Genomic DNA, 18848 nt, shown 5'->3' on the forward strand with positions numbered 1-18848 from the left:
TATTCTCAAGTCTCTACTTGTGTCTCTGATAACTCTGTTCTTCCCATTTTCCGTCAGGGTTCTGCCCTTTTCATTCTACTGAAACAGCTCTTCTTTCTCTTCTAGACTCCTTACTGTCAGCATGCTACTCTCAACACTCATCTATTCTAATCTTGCTAGACTTATCTGCATCTTTTGACACTGTTGATCACCCTCTTTTACTGGCATCTCTTTCATCTTTTGGTTTCACTGGGTCTGTTCTTTCTTGGTTCAGGTCCAAAGGACATTTTCAGTTTCTTGGGCAGAGGCATCATCTGACATTCTTGCGCTCATCCATGGGGCCCCACAAGTTTTGGTTCTTGGCCCTTTTCTTTTTTCTCTCTATACCTCCCCACTGGCTAAAGTAATTTCCTCCCTTGGTCTATCCCATAACTTTTGTGCTGACAATACTCATATTTTTCTGTCTTCAGTGTAATCGACCTTACCCTAAACCAGCTGTGTCCTAAAGACGGGTCCTGGAATACCACTGATGAGATCTACTGCAACAGTGTTGTTTTTTGCCCCAGAAACACACTAGAGTGTAGACGCTGTTATAACACGTCTTTTTGTAAATTTGATGTGGACACATTCACTGTTACTAACATCACGTAACCATTCAACGCATATGAATTACAACTGCACCTGTGAAAGCAACAGCCAAACGTGTTAACTTGAGCTCACTTTCTTGTGTTATTTTGTCAATAAAGAGTGCATTTATTGGTTTTTTATGCTTTTTAGAATCTTTTTGTGAGAGATATAAAATTAAAATATGCCAATTTTGATACAATGACCTTGGTGGAACATGTAATTTCATGATATTAGCTATCTAAGATCGAGTAGTTCTTTGTACAACCACAGTGTGGTAGAGGTGGGGAGCTAGTGGTGAATGCACTTTGGTTCTATATGTTCATTCCTCTCACACCACAGCCCCCTTTACAAAAAATTGAGGAAAACATTTGCTCAAACTATTTTTCTACTACACAATAAACTCTCTACATTTCTACTGGTCATCAAATCTTAGATGTTGGATCACTTTCTCATACTCAACACTGGCAAAACTGAGATACTTTTCTTTCCTGCTAACACTATTCCATCTGGTACTCTATTTAGACACTGATCTATCTTTTATTTTAAGAATCACATGTCTTTATCCTCACGTGCCTGTGGCTATCACATATATAACATTTGTGAACTCGTTCTTTCTTGACTTTTGATGTTGCTAAGCTCTTGATGTCTTCCCTAATTTTGTCCAGACTTTTCTTCTCTTCCCCTGCTCTCTTTGGTCTTCCTCTTATCCATCCTGTCCCTCTGAAATCTGTTTTCTTTTTTTTTTTTTTTTTAATATATTTTTATTGTGACCAAGAATTACATCGGCCAACCGGCCTACGAAAAAAAAGTCAAACAGGAAACTTTACATGTCGACCAATGCGGTCACATTAAGAACATTTTCTAATTTTTCAAAATACAAATACAAAAGGAGAAATAATGAGAGAAGCCCCTCGTCCTCTGCATAGTTTTGAAAAGAAGTCAAAGGAGGAACGAGGAAGAACAGGCATTCAAAACAATAAGTATGAAAAGGAAAAGTTGAGAAGACAGAAAGCCTATATCCTCCTCCCTCCCCCCTCCCTTTTCTACCCATGGCCATTCATAGCAGAGAAACGGATAAACAATCAGGACACCAAATATGGAGGAATTGGTCATCTACTTAAGATGTGTGGCTGCATCATCGATGGGGAACATTGACATGTCATGTCATAGAGTGTTGTGGGGGATCAATCGATTGAAATCTGTTTTCAATACTTCTAGCCATTTTTTTTTTCTAGCTCCTTGTGATTCTATTTCTTCTTCTCTCTCAACTCTTGGCTGGCTCTCATTCCAATCCCAACTTAAATTTAACTTTCGGTGTCTTGTCTTCAAATCTCTTCATAGTCTTACACTTGAATATATTTCTTCTTTGGTTTCATTCTATACCCCTTCTTGCTCTCTTTTCTCTTGTTATCAAATTTGTCTTGTATCCACTCATCCTCCATGTTTTTGTTCATTCTCTTCGCTGGCCCCTCTGCATTGGAATGATCTCCCTCGTTCTCTTCACTCCATCTCTGTTTAGTCCTTATTGTGTTACTCCTTGAAATCTTACCTACTTCACTCTGGTTAACAAGGCAGATTGCTTTTGTTAATTCTCACGTGTATTGTACTGTTTTTTATGACCTCATGTACAGCACTTTGGTTTAAAGTGCTACATAAATTACAAATAAAATACAAATACAAAAAACACAGTTACGCTTACCATGCTTGCTTTATCAGTGAGGCACTGTTAAAAAAAAGTGCCATCCGAAAGATAAAGCTACAATGGTCGCAAAAAGAAATGCAGGTCTAGCCACAATATAGGACATATCATGCTTGCTTTATCATAGATGTCAAAGTAAGAAAGGGCTAGACCAGCTACACCAACATGTAAGTCTAGCCACATAATAATACATATCATGCTTGCTTTATCGGAGTTGTGCAGTGAAATATGCTAAACCGTAGAAATAGCTAGTTTGGCTGCACTAAAAGTCCAAGTTAGCTATATAATAACAATAGATGCAAAGTAAAAAATGCCATACCAAAGAAATAACTAGACTGGCTTGGCCAATGAAATAGCTAGAGTGGCTTGACCAAAGACATAGCTATACTGGCTTCACCAATATGTCAGTCTAGCCATATAATAACACTGATTATGCTCGCTTTAACATAGATGCCCAGAATAAATACCATGCCAAAGAAATAGTTAGAGTGGCTGCTCCAAAACATCAGTCTAGCTATGTACTATTATATACCATACTTGATTTATCATAGATGCCCAGTAAAAAAGGCAATGCCAATGTAAGAACTAGCTAGACTGTCTGTACTAAAATGCCAGTCTTGCCACTTATAATGCTTGCTTTATCGTACATACCCAGTAAAAATGTCATGTCACATTAGTAAATGGCTAAACTGGATGCACCAAAATGCCAGATTAGACATGTTATTCACTTATAATACATACTTTTTCGTAGATGCCCATTAATGCCATGCCACCCCCTGTTTCCTCCACCCCCTGCCTCCAGCCCATCAGCACCCAACAAACACGGCGCAATGTCACAAAGAAACACAAGTGTGACGCACACACATTTCCCCAACATTCACTTGCTCCTTCACACGGGCATAGGTACATACAATATGCATTAAATTTGATTAAATTCAACCTCAGTCAGGATTCTGATGCTCTCTGCTGGCAATTCCTGAGAGCCTTCCGGCTCCTGTGCACAAGAAAAGGAACCGGGAAACACAGACTGCTTCCTGAGTTCTACACAGTAACGCAGGAGTCAGAGTGCTCCAAAGTCAGTACCCGAGGCAGTCTGAATGAGCAGGGAAGCTCATGAGTGCCCTACACACATTCAGATGTGCTGTTCCCGAGCCTGCATGTTCAATGGGCCGTAGACAGCTGCAGAAGCATGATGCTTCATCCTTGAATAGTCCTTTGGACATGCACGCTAGGGAACAAAACTTTCAAAGGGAAACTAAGCAGCTGGTTTGGCGCTGGAGTTTACACTATGCTGATGCTGCTCCTTCATAATTGGTGAGAGTAAAGGGTACATTTCTCTTAACCAACTGTCAATTTTTCGATAGGGACACATTAAGCTAAACACTTTCAAATTAAATAACGTTTTCAATATTATAGCTCTGACTTGAGGTTTTATAGACAGATTAGCATGGATTGTAATTTCTCGGTTTGTGACTGTTGTACGGTAGGCCCGAAAACAGATTGAAAAATAATCTATCCAAGTAATCAATAATGTAGTGCATGATTTGCAAGAAATAAATTGTTTAATGCATGAAAATTATGTCTGGGAAGGTCAGTCAGCTCTGTGAAACTAGAAACTGAAATCGCTATCAATCTGCCCACATTGAGTTACAGTATTTGAGGATAAACCCCACACAATTAGAATACAGTACAAATATCAAGTGCATACTAATCAAATGCTGACTATTGGCTCTCACCTATACAGAAATCGAAACCCAATATACATTAGTGACCCCCCATTTGTTAGTACTTCACCAGTGACCGTCCTAAAAACAGCCCTCTACAAATGACCTAATTGGCTAAAGTTATGCATGTAACATTTATGAAAATGGGACAGTCGCACTGAAACGACCCAATCATGTAGTGAACGTATAAATTCAGCAAATTAGACACAGCAACATCTTCTCCCATGAGCTTAATCAACTGTGTAATTCCAGGTAGTTCTCAGGCCTTGTGGCAATTTACTTTGCAACACTTTGTTCAATTCCCATTTTGAAAGATGTTGCTGTCCCTTAGCACACATTCTTCCAGCTATCTCTTGGGAACCAGGTGGCTTCGTAAAAAAAACATAACTGATTCTCCAGTCCTTGGAAATTAATTTATGATGTGTATTTGTGCTGCCAAGCCATTCAAATGCAGACCTGGTTGTCCCAACACTCCCTTGGGGGTAGTATGACCAAACACTTTTTTTGATACTTTGGCAATAACTTCTTCCAATGCTTCATTCACACATAAATATGTCCTTTGCAACTATTGCATTTTATCTATCAGTAAGAACACAAACTGTTGTTCTATATTTCACTAAAAGCTCATCAGAACAACAATAACTAATATGTGCACTGCACCTCACAATTCCTCCAAGGACTGTGGCATGCTCAACTCTCGCTGGGGGAATCTGGAATAGAGTTTAATTAAATGGAAAGACAGGGCTCAGAACTGTAGCCTTGTGCCCTGAATGACAAAACTCCAAGCACTCTGACAGGGCCTAGTTCAATATGCAGTATTCTGACTAACTTGACGAGAGGCCCTTATGCTAATAGAAACCAGTAACAATATGCCTAGTGCTCTCCTAAAACGAGGCAAAGCTGAAGCAAAACTGAATCCCATTTGAAAAAGACCTGAAACACTGTGATGAACGACTGAAACACTGACCCTAAAAATGACCAAATCTCCATGTTAATAGACGTTCTGCAGCTTGTACTTCCCTTCATGTATGGGGCGCTTCACCTGCATCCCAACACTGTATTAACTGGAGCAGGACAAACTCAAAGATGGACTGGTATTTCTTACTGGGCGTCAATGGTAAAGGCAGCATACTAAGAGAAGAGTTCCTAAGTGGTACTGGCCATATCACATACCATATCACAATAAAGAAATGTCCAGCGTGGATCCACCCATGTAGGCCAGTACCAGATAGGTACGCTTGTTATGCTGCCTTCATCATTGACACCATTCACTGCATGCCATTTTTTACTGAGCATCAATGTGGTTGTCAGTAAAATAAAGTCATGGCACAGTTAGAGCTGTGGTCCCGTCCCCCACTCCATTCGTACCCTCCTCCCTCCCCGCACAATCAGAGTCCTGCTCCCAGGGCCTGGCACACACAGATGGGCAATCACACAGTCACAGCATCATTCATTCTTCATTCAATCTCAAATGATTCACATGCTAAAGCATTCATATGGCATTCATTCTGTGTTCACTCTAATATGCATTCACCTATGTTCCACACCCACACAGCATTCATACCCTCTCTCATTTACCCACACACTTACAAACAAACAAATGCATACACACACACATACATTTTCTTACCTGCAGCCCAGCTTTGGATTCCAGTCCTCTCCACCTCACGGTGCCTGCTTCAAACTAAGCCCCTTCAGCTCCCGTGCAGCATACAGCAGGAACTAGGTGGTAGTGAGTGTGTCCTGCTCCTGCATAGGCTCAGTGGAACTTGAGCATCTCCATCTTTTCAACCCTTGAACCCGGGGAGTGCAGGCAGGTGCACCCCCTCACACATTCAGGCCTTCGGTACCCCAGACTGAAACCCCAATCGTCCGTGCAAGGCGGGGCGGGGGGTGGGGGACAACATTTCCACTGTCTTGCATGGCTCATTGGGCATGCACACCGGAGTGCTCCTGAACTGTCAACGGTAAAGTATGTTTAAGGGCAGGCTTGGTCCCTCCATAACAGGCGAGGGCACTGATGGGTCGGAGCCCCCTCGCCCATTATGGATGAGCAACACTGCTTTTTGTTGAATCTGATTCTTCTTTAGGGGGAGCATTCCTGTGTTTTCTTCTCCACCCTGCCTTTAATGTGTTCCTGTTGAAGGGTGTGTGCTCCTGGAGGAGTCTAGGTTATTCTTTACCATTGTACATTCCTATTTTATATAGACTCAAACCTGTACCATGTATGGCTTTGGGCACGTTCCTTATAGGGACACTGCTATTAGCATTGGAGTTTAGTTTTGAAATCTTGTCCACAGCCTCCACTCTCATGGCTCTTTCATTCTGACCCCTTGGCTGATTTTATCCAGCAGATTCCGGATTCTTATTTGACTTATTTTGGGAAAGAAAGCAAATGGGGCAGGGAGGGCTGCTATTGAGTCACGTGTTATTTCCCACATTGTTAGGCCCTCATGTTTGCCTGGCTGTTCACAACTAATCTTGGTGGAGAGTTCCTGGTGATCTGCTCAGTCCTATGCTCCTTATTTGAGAGAGGATCACATTTATGGTTGAATGTATCTTCCTTTGAAAAGGTACACTGGAGGCCCACAAATTTCCTACATCACTTTTCCTACACCAACTGAGATTATAGGACATTACATAGTGTGCATGCACAAACACAGTGTGCAAATGAGCAAATGGAATTGGCACTTCCACTATTGCAATAACAACAACTCAGTTCACTGGAAATGTAATTGTCTTTGCGCTAATGCTATCGTTCATGCGCAAATGCCATTTGTGCATGTGCAAACTGTCTTTGCATTTGTGAACCACAATTGACTATAATCCTGTCCAGAAACTCATCCCCTGCTTGCTACAATAAGTCGGAAATTACTAAAATCAGGCCCTCCGTAGCTGAAATCATGACACGGTTCCGGCATAACCTTTATGTAAATAATTCTGATTACATTCACTGTATTTAAAATGATTTTGTGTGGGTCGCATGAAAACAGAATCTGACTTTGTCTCTCGAGACAGAAGTTGGAGGCATTGCTGTAAACACATCTGCCAAACCTATACAAGCCTTCTCTCAGTGGCTGGGAATCTTTGTCATTGCACTGTGAACATTACTTGTCTTTCGCCTGGAGAATAGCGGCTACAGAATTGCGCATTCTCCATCTGGGAGAAAAGTCACATGTTTCCTCGATGTTTACCATCATTATAACGAGATGTTTCGTTTTGAAAACACTTATGTGGAGTGCGCTTCTGGAACTAACAGTATTATCACACCAACAAAATAACTTTTTCAGTAGTATTTATTATTTGCATTGAGATCATGCGGTTTCCTTCTTTATACATTGATACACATCCTTATAATTCTTTCCTCTCATTTCTTCTCAGTACACATCCTTATAATTCTTTCCTCTCATTTCCTCTCAGTACACATCCTTATAATTCTTTCCTCTCATTTCCTCTCAGTACACATCCTTATAATTCTTTCCTCTCATTTCCTCTCAGTACACATCCTTATAATTCTTTCCTCTCATTTCCTCTCAGTACACATCCTTATAATTCTTTCCTCTCATTTCCTCTCAGTACACATCCTTATAATTCTTTCCTCTCATTTCCTCTCAGTACACATCCTTATAATTCTTTCCTCTCATTTCCTCTCAGTACAAATCCTTATGATTATTTCCTCTCATTTCTTCTCAGTACACATCCTTATAATTCTTTTCTCTCAAAACGTGTTTCCCCACGTGAAATACACGTGGTTCATCAGGAGAGATTCTAATTAGGAGAAGAAAATTATACAAAAAGTAAGACAAGATTACCTCATTTTTTTAAAACAAACAATAGTGGTGGTGAATGTTATAAGCAACTATAATCATATTGTCTTTCAGTTATACTCACCAAAATTCTGTGTTTTGTGATATTATTTCTGATATATTATTCCTTTGTTCTTAATTATCTCTCTCATTTTTGAAAATCTTTTTTTACTAAAGTAAAATATAGGCAGGTTTCTGTAAAATAGTAAGAGAAGGTATCATGAGTTAAACCCAAGCTTTCCTGTTCCTCCATGGCCTAAAGTTGTATTGTCCCTAAGGTGTTCCATTGAAGCCCAGCACATATTACTCTCATAAGAAAGTTACCTTTTGTTACCCTTGGTACGATTGCCGGTGGTCTCCCGCGATCCGCACTTCTTAACTACACAATTTTCACTTTCTTTTATACAAACCGCGATCTTGCGACATATGACGTAATGGCGTCTAGCTGCGCGATGACGTCACACGTCACGCCACGCGGTGACATCACACGCCACACAGAGACGTTTGGCGGCCATTTTCATTCCTCAATTTTACCGTGAGGCCTGGTACCCAGCCTCACAGAATATATAAAGAGTAAGAATAAACGAAAGGCTACAGAAAGCGAACAGAATCCTAAAGAATAAATAATCACCTCTTAACAAACAGCTTGACCACTTCTTCATACCTTCCATGATTTAACCATAAAGCAATCCATTTCTAGATCTAATAAAAAAACACAAAACAACTCACAAAATATAAAAACAACAAAAATTGAGTGAGTATGCTTTAAACTTGGCGCTTTTCCAATGCTTATACTTTTCTTTCCAGAGTTTAAGTGTAATAGTGCATTATAACTAATAAGCCATCTTACTTTCTGAATTCAAACCAGAATAGCAGGTGTCCAAAGTACATATCCATTTAGCTTCTCTTTTCCTTAATTGTAGTTCTCTATTACCTCCTCTTTCCGTTGTGTTGACTCTTTCAATACCTAGAAACTTAATTTCTTTGATGTCAGTTATTTTATGTTCTTGATTGAAATGTACTGCCATTGGGTATCTCATGTCCTTATTTTTGATTGCTCTTATATGTTCTTGTAATCTAACCTTTAGTGTTCTGATTGTACTTCCCACATATCTTTTTTTGCATATGCATGTTATTACGTAAATCACATATTTTGTATTGCAATGAATAAATTGTTTTATCTTTTGGTAATCTTATTTCTTTATTTCCAAACGAGATGTGTTGTGCTGGATACAGTGCTCCCAGGTTATCAGTGAAGTTGCTAGTTCCCTTGGCCATGATACAGAATGTTTGCACCAGTGAAATGCTAGTTTGCACAGCACTTGCAGCGGTCAAAACAATGCCCTGGTGCACACAGGCATTGAAAGAATATGTGTGTGCAGTAGGGACGTGCCTGCCCATTTGCAAATGTTGTGTAACATTTCTCTTGCAGTAGCACAACACTTCAGTAATATGGAACATTCACAGTTTTCCCGAGCAACATATACACACCGACACAGTACACTTGCATTAATAACATTTCTGTTCAGTTAAAATGTATTGGTGCTGGTGCTAATTCTATAGTACATGTGGAAATGCTGCACACACATGGCACATACACAAATTCTCACACACATGCATAAACGCACACACAACTCTTCTCTCTCTTTCTCTCTCTCTTTCTGCCCCTCTTTCTCTCTCTCTCACTCGCTCGTGCTCTCTCTCCCTCTCTCTTTCTCCCTTCTAGGGCACGGGAACAGTCCTTACGGGAGCATTACAATGACTGGCGCCTATGTAGGTGAGGACCACCCAATAATTCCGTCTCCCGGCACGTGCCCTATATTATCCAGACCGGTGCTGCCCTTTCTGTACCGGACCTTTCCTGACGTTCCTTCTGTGGCATGTGTGAGAACACCATAATAAAAAAAAATGAACTGTGAAAGGGAAAAAGGGAAATAAAGAAAGCAATTTTCACAGATCAACAACAGAATTGCCAATGCACGCATGCAGGGCGGGAGGCGTGGCAGTGTAGTAGCCACTGTAGTTCAATCGGTTACAAAGGCGGTCGCTGAACAAAGAGGTTTTTTTAGGTGTTCCAGAGCCTTTTCAAGAGAGCCACAGCTCAAAACTACGTGCAACAAAAACTAAAATTTCACTACTTTCAAGAAGGGCCCCAAGCGAATTTAGATGGGGTGTGCGAAAATCTGGATGGCTGGCATAGTAAGGAAAACGTTATAGCTGGGGAAAAGTACTTGTGCTGTGAAACGTCATAGTACCATGTGCAAGGATGCCATTGGCACATGTCGAACAAAGCCACAAATACTCTTCTTTGCAATGTACCGTGCTGTCTGCATTCACAGACCAAATAGGAAATGACGCTGCCACATTGGTGGCTGCATAATGCCATAGAAACATATACAAGTGATCTCACACAAACGCATGAACTGGGCAAGTGCCTCCTTCATCTTAAATGGCACTTAAGGTTGTGTAACATGCTGCACCATTTTCCCTGCACAATGAACAGAAATATTATCGGCATGATTCCGTGTCACCAAAGTGTCACTACGAGAAACCAACATCTGGCACTTCCTTGTAGCTACTCCATAGCACTACACTTACACATGATAGATTACAAAATGAGTAGCCACTGCACAGTGTTTTCGGTTCACTTTAACTCAATGTATGTCGGAATCCCCTAAGACCTGCACACTGTGCTTCGTGAAACACACAGCCATAACTGCACCCTCTGCATTTCTTTCGACAAATACACTGTGTACCACAGTCTGTCCGTACACACCACACCCACAAACTTTATTGTCCAATCCCGTAGCCTCTGCAGGCCCATTTCTGTGGCTGTCATCTGCAAAAGGGGCGTATGTAACAAGCGCCACCCTGCAACTATCGCAATATTTGTGAACTTTTTCTACTGGGTACACACAAGAGTGGGGAATAGCTTTCAACCAGGGGAGCGGACGTCGTTAGGTGTGATGGATCTTAAAAGAACTTTTTTTTTAATGTTAAGGTGCTTCTGTGGAAACAATTTTTTTCATACATAAATGTGTATTTTCAATGTAAACTCACATTCTTATAATAGGGTCTTCACTGCAGTGTGTAGATTGTGAAACAACATTTCATTGCCACTGTGCGACAAATACATTCCATTTGCCTTGAAAAGGTGTATGCATCGCGAACCAATGTTCTCATTCTGACAAGATTACATCCTAGCAGCACTCACAAAGTCACACATGCTTCTGTTGATGAGACCACTTCTGACATCTTGCTGGCGACAGGAATCCTTGGAATACTTCCACACTATTCTGGGGGGTATACATGTGAAAAGCACCTTGGCAGTAGGTAAAATGCGCTGCACTGCTTTCATCATAATCTTCAGTTGACTAAACACACTGGAACAAGGCATGTAACATAAAAAAGAAGGCTCCAAAGTGCACAATCACAAAATGTACAGTTGCCGAAGAGGCCACGCGTTGACATTCTAGAAGCAGTCCGCCTCAACATCACGATTCGACACTACACCACAAAGCATCCACTTCCTCCAAACCGAAGTTGCCAGACAAGTCTCCTTGGAGGGCATGCATGCACAGATCTTCCACAAGGCCATCACCCACGACAAAAACTGTTCGTCTTGCCAGTTTGCCAGCTGCAGTACACAAAGTAATGGGGAAACTGAATACCGCCCTTTCCTGTAAACACACCCAAAGCGCATGCTATGGACAAAATTTATAGTCTCATTTCCATTAGCCAACATGGTGAGAAGCGCAAAATGTGCCACCCGCCTTTCCCCAATGAGCCAGAGGGCTGGGCGGAGCTCTGGTGAGGCAGGAGGAAGCCTTCTCCCTCTTGGAGCTCTTTCCTGGACGTACACCCTGAACACCTCATTGGCCAATGGCCATAGACCCATTTCCATTGGCCAGTATGCTAAGAAGTGCAGAAAGTGGTACATGTCAAGTACCGTGCAGGCCGCGCCCCAGTACAGCAGGAGGAGTCCTTATTCGTATTGGTGTGCTTTCCTGTGACGCACACCCTGAGCACCGTCTGATAGGACAATCGCTGCAGTCCTTCTTCCCTTTTTAATATGTTCTCTGGAGCTCTACTTCATTGGGTTATGCTTAAATAGGCACACACGCATCCACCAGTCATATCGAAGCCGCCATCATCCAACACTGTCACTGTTGTACAACACTTGAAATGTACCGTTAAACCTTTACAGTACAAATGGTGTGCCATTCCAAAGCATGTCCACTACAAAGTTCAATGAAAGTATACACAATTTCTCCATCCGTGTACATCCGCATAGCCACCCTGGATGTGACACGTGTAAACCTGAAAGTACCGCATAATTCACTACCCTTTTGTGATAGTGTGGGGTGCTAAAAAATATCAAACTGGGTAGGGGATTCAGTCTTCCATCGTAGATGTATGAAGGTGTTTTTTTTTGTGTCGTGCGTGTCAGCAACTTTGTTTAAATGTTCTCTTTATATGCGTTTCTGTTTGCCTCTCGTCACATTTTACCACATTCTGGTCAAGGCTTCTAGCACAGTGTAAAAGAAAACGGCATTGCCAATGGCGCTCAAATAAATGCCATTTCTACGGAACCACTGCGTATTTTGCAACCTTATGATCTCATAGTGGGTGGAGAACATGCCAGCAGTCTGCCTAAACTCATGGATAATTCTGTTTATAGCACACCTTCCGACCTCTTGCTGCAGACAAATTACACCGTCATGAACCCAAACTCCTCTTGGCGGTATGCATGAGTAAACGACCTTTGCAGTAGGAAAAATATGCATCACAGCTGTCAGCAACCTCTTCATGTGATGGATTAATCATCCAAACGACATGTAACCCACATGTAGACTTCCATAGTGTAGCACGACAAAGTCAACGTTCATGACGGACGCCACATATCTGCAAAGGCGACCCATCCCGCCGAAACTGCAGTCACTCTGACAGGCTCATAGAGCGTCCACTCCTTCCAACCCGAAATGACCAGCAATACCTCTTTGCACACAACACCTATGCAGTTGGCGCACAAAGGTATCATCAACAATAAGCACTGTGCGTCTTTCTATCTCGACTACCCTCACAACACAGTATTTGGAGGAAAAGGTACTACCCCTTCCTGTGAACCACACCCTAAACTCCTACTTGCCTATTTCCCACAATTCCATTTCCCTTTCCTCCCTGCTCATAATGGCAGGATGTGCACCTGTGCTTTCTCATCTACAGTGAAGGCCACGGCCCAGTAAAGCTAAGACAATACTTTTTCCCTACGCAGGGTCACTTTTTGCAGCACTCCCCCATTGGGTGCTGTTGAATATTCAAACAAGCATGCAGCAATGAGATACAAAACCTCTGCATTGCACACTGTCATTTCTATACAGCACTCCATATTTACAGTTGAAGACTATCAGTACACGTTCTGTTTCATTGCAAAGCCCCTCCACCAAAAACCTCTGCTAAATAATGCACGATTGCAACATCCACAATGATCCTCAGACGCACCCAGCATACCTTTGGCCATGCACACAACATTGCAGCCCTTTCCACACCCACCACCACACTATACATCCAAGCAAGCGACCATGTGGGCACATACCATTATGCACAAATGTAATGTTAAACGGGAAATCATATTGTGCCTCCTTTGTAATATATAGGCCTAAACCCAGTCGCTCTGCGAAGAAAACCACATTGCAAAGTTCCAATTTTAGATCGACTTTGCCGCCAATTTAGGATCATCCACCATTTTGATTTCTGTTCATATGTAATTCTGTGTTCTAAAATGGTGGACTGTGTTTCCAACCTGTAACCGAGCCTTCCTGACTTTTCTGCCCAAGTTAATGGTTAGACTGTCTGCGGGCCGGATGTTTAGACTGGGTAATGAGACCTTGTCCCATACATGACTTATGGTTTTAGGATTGTCTGCACCAACAAGCCTCATCCACGAACATACATCTGAGACAATGTAATACAAATGTCGAGCGTGGACACTGGCTGTGACACATTGTGAAGGGATATGTGCTAAGGCTTATTGCTAAGTCCGGGAATACACTTCGCCATTGTAACTTGCCTGAAATGTAAACCAAAGTAATCCGTGTGTATATTGTTGTATGAGCCATTAGTGAACTCAGCACGAACTCTAGACCGCAGATTATTAACTTGCGGAGGGGCTGGACATTATTACTGAATTGTATAAAGTGCGAATGTCTAGATGTCCAGTACCTCTCACTCCTCACACTGAAGGGCTGGTACTCACTGTGATGTATTGAGGGCCAGATAGCTATCTGAATGTATTTCTTTGTAACTGTGCAGTAGAATAAAGATCTGTGAATCTTTATAAGCCCGTGTTTGGTGTATTTCCTATTGTGGTTCTCAGCCTCGATATTTCCTTTTGCTTTTAAAGTAACATATGTAGCAGCACTTCCACCAACTCCACCCACACCACAAAACACCAATTCACGAAAACATGTCACACTAAGCAGAATCCACAAACATACCACGGCCTGTATTACCCCTAGACACTGCCATTCACAAAGTATTGTGCCACTGGCAACGTATGCACAACAGCTGCACAATATTGGGCCTACTTCAATAAATCTTCACACAGCACAGTAACCAACCACATATAAGCTGCACTTCAACCATACCCACTTCCATACTCACATTACTTACACACTTCACCCTTTGGCCACACTGCACAACTTCTCATTGCACCATCTCCTGCTTCACACCAAATACTGTAGCACATTGCAAACATCACCACAACCAGGGAATGCACAATACATGCTTTGCAACTCACTTGTAGTGCTCCACACCCACTCTCCAAAGATGACCACCCTGTGCCTCATGTACTATCAAACCGGCATTGCTCCAGTGGGTGTGCTCCTTGCAAACATTCCCTGCACCGTAATGCAATCATGCATGTCAGCATGTTAACAACTACCACTATGCACATATGCACCACTGGCACCAGCACTCCTAACCAACCTCCACACCGCAATGGACATGCACAGCGTTACATGCAACAGTTACCATAATGTATGAACATTACACTGTTTCCGGCAACCCAACGCCCTTTCATTCACATGCTATTTATTGTCTAACCGAATTCCACTCAAAAGGTATTGTGTCACTGCCAACGTAACCACAAAATGTTTACAATATTGCCCATACTGCAGGCATTGTGCACACAGCACACTATCCAAGCACCCATAAGATGCCCTTCACCCATACCCTCTACCATACTGACAGTATGCACACACTGCACCCAGAGCCCACACTCAGTGACTTTTCACTGCAGCATCTCCAAACACAGTGCACCGCCATGGAGCTATGCAGCAACAAATTGCAACAGTTACCATAATGTACAAATAAAATAATCTCTCATGTGTCCCTATGCACTTTCTGTCACATACTATGGGTGTACCCATTTCCATTCACAAAGTATTGTGCCACTTACAACCTACCCAAAATCTGTTTGCAACACTGGGCTATAACGGCTAAATGTGCTCCACAACTATTCTATACATGTCACCACCCTCTAACTGATGCACATTAAAAAATGCATTACTGCCATGGGTGTCCTCAAGGCCTAGGTTCTTGAGTGCATGACCTAAGGCCTTCGGCCATGCACCCAATAGTCTCATGGCCTCATCACGAGTTGGGCGGTAATGGTAACGCTATTAGCGCGGGCGGTATTAGCCCTACCGCCGAACTCCCCGGCGCTAATAGCGCCGGATCACGAGTTCGGCGGTAATGTCAATCCCCATTCCCCATTGAGCCCATTCGGGAATGCCCCATTCCCCATTGGGCTCAATGGGGAAATTTTGCGCTAATACCGCCAGTTGATTTCCTGCCGGCGGTAATAGCGCAAATTTACATCGGATTTCCCCCCAGAGCTGGGGAGAAATCCGCCAAAGTCCTGCTTTGGCGGACCCTTAAATCCGGCGGTAATAGCGCTACCGCCGGATTTAAGGGTTACCGCCAAAGTCGTGATGAGGCCCTCAGTCTTGAACACACCCACAGCTCTACCATACTGACAGTATGCAAGCACTGTACCCAGAGCCCGCACCTCGTGACCTTTCACTGCAGCATCTTCAAACACAGTGCACCGCCTGAATTATTTGCTCTGTAAATAGGGCTGTCTGTTTTTAGATTCAGGGAATTGACTGTGTGTCATTTTGTCATACTTTGCAGGGACTTTGCGCAAGCTCGGCACATCTCTACAAGCGGATGAGTGTCTTGCGCGAGACACCATGAAGAGCATGGGCATGGCTTGCACAGAGGGCAGGGAAGGGGGTGGAACTTGGAAAATGAGGAAGAAGAAGGGAAAATGTTGGCGTTATGAGGGACGGCCAGCAGGCAGTCCATTGCACGCCCACTATTGCATAGAATTATCTGTATTCATGGATCCGACCACGCAACCTCTTGGCAGGGAACTGGCCATGCAAAGCCCTCATAGTACCCACCACCTGAAGGCAGGCGTACGGACCCTTGAACATAGGATTCTCTGTGCAGAGATATGATTAGGTGTGAGATTTCGGGGTTCCTGTACACAGCCGGGATTCTGATCTTACTTGGGGATGCGAGTAGGCAGTTTAGCAGGGTGCAGGAATTGTTAACAGGGTTTTGCACCCAGATTTTCGGAGTTGTACCCGAGTTACGATATGCATGTTTTCGAGGGTGCCGGATACAGTTACGGGGGACCACCCAACAGGGTCCCAGAGATGCAGGCATGCTTGCAGCAGACCCCACGCACTGTTTAAAGGGTACTTGTATTCATGGACAGGGGAGCATGCAAGGGTAGCTGTTTCTGGCTGTTTTTGCTTTGCATGGGTACGTATCGGGGGCGTTCCATCAGTGGCTTGCATATACAGTTACTTTGCGTGAACAATTCCATGAATATGCTAAGTGCACAGAAAAACCTCTGCATGCAGGCTCACGCAGAGTTGTTCTAGGTGCGCAGGCTTTGCAGAAGCTCTGCGCACTATTCAATGAATCAGGCGCTTGGTCTGATTCACAAAGTGCTGTATGTGCAATTTGCACCTGCATCCAAATGCAAATTGTGCATGTATGGTGATTGACAAAGAATCCCAATTTAACCTATGGCATTTTGAATGAGCACACACAAGTGTTTCACAACTCACCAAGCTCAAGTCCAGAGATATTCATCTAAACATAGATAGGCGACAAAATGGACATGTGTTCAACCATTTTCATCTGAACGTAGTGTATATCTTGAAACATATTTCTTTGTGAATTGGGCCCTTTGTTCCAGATGCTGGATTTGTTGAAGGTACTTTCCATATTTCACATGTTCAGGCACATTTGGAATCCAGTCATTTAGAAGCATTTGACTTTCGCATTTGCACTTTTTCAAAATCAGCCTTTTACCTATAGTTAGTTTCGGACTTTGCAATTAGATGTTTGTCTTGCAACCTGTAGGGTTGTGTATTATGGTCAGGTCTTTACAAAGAAATATGTTAAACAGGATCATCATACATTATAATAAAAGGTCAGATGTGTGATTGTCAGATGCAGTCATGCACAGTAGATACTGCCCTCTTCACCTGCTGTCACCGCTAGAGGGAGCTGTTGCCTTAGGAAATATAGTAGTCCAGCTGTACGTTTGTCCAATGCAGTATTAACACTCTGATAATGTCTCTCCTCACGCACTTTGGCCCATGTACACAGACTTTCACACTAGTTTTATATACAATGTAAACTTAATGCAAGGGACCACCTACTTTAGCTCAGCTGTGATGTCCCGGCCTTCATTTTTAAAACTTCACGGTGAGTAGTGCTGTATGAAAGAGTAAAAGTGAAAAAGTAAGCACTGTCTACAAACATGCTTTGCATGCAGAGTTTAATGGTAGATTCCTATGGAATCCATTCGGTTAGACCAAGTGCAAAACCGAGGCAGCTTCCATAGTAATCCATTAGTTGCACTCCTGCATGAAACTATAAAAAAATTGCTCGTACATGACGGAAGAGGTGAGCATGGTGTAGACCTTATCTCTGCTCCATGTCCAACCTTCAGCTTTGTTTCAGCAGAAAATGCTGCACAGCGGTAAATCACGCTCTGGCTGCATTATATATCGCATTTACATCTGCCTTTGACTCTACAACCCATTTTTTTATAAGGTTGTATGTATTTTCAACCTGATTTGTCAAAGATGGACATTTGGATGCTTTTTGCGTGCTTCACATTCTGAAGTGTGCTGAAGGCACTTTGGGGCTCCTTTTGAGTATAGCGGAATGGTAATCATTGGCGGTAAAGGAGTAGTAACTTTATTACTGCTGCATTACCACACCGCCATACTACAAGGTAGGCAGTGAAGTTGAGGATTCACCTCCAGCAAAAAAGCCGGAGGTAAATCTGCCACTATTCTGCTGACAATTACCAAAATACCACAATTGGCATAAATACCCCCAGTGGCCTTACTGCTAGCAGTAATTTCACAGAAAGCCCCATGAAGTCCTACAGGCTCCACTAAATGGAGACTAACACTGACTATCACCACTTGTAATCTGGCAGTAAATCTGCCAGGCCAAGTGGCGGTAGCGGTAATTGCGTTTGGCAGTATTGCAGCAGATTTACCGCCGTAATAGTTTTTTTGTGAGGCCCATTGTACTTATACAACAGAGCAGAGTGGGCAGCAGATATTCTCAAAAGCTATGGGTAGTTACTGTATGCCCATGCTTTTTGAAGACATAAGAACAATCTGTTTCACAGAAGACGCCACAGAAGACCATATGCTGAAGAGTCTTTATAGAGAAACTCAAGGCAATGGTGGCATTGGCGTCAACATATTGAGGCATTAACATGGAATTATTGTGGCAACAACAATGCTTAAAGGGATGTTCTGTCAAAATTTTTTATTGCCCCCATGGGTCGGCCATGTGTTTTTAAGCCTAAGTGGCTCGATTTTAGAAAAATTTCCTATGGACCTTACCCGAGTTTTCGTCCATTAAACGCACGCGAAAACAGGCATCAGGGAGCTGCCATTTTGT

This window comes from Ambystoma mexicanum, chromosome 8 (assembly GCF_040938575.1).
Source record: "Ambystoma mexicanum isolate Mex_15411 chromosome 8, UKY_AmexF1_1, whole genome shotgun sequence".
Taxonomy (NCBI): Eukaryota; Metazoa; Chordata; class Amphibia; order Caudata; family Ambystomatidae; genus Ambystoma; species Ambystoma mexicanum.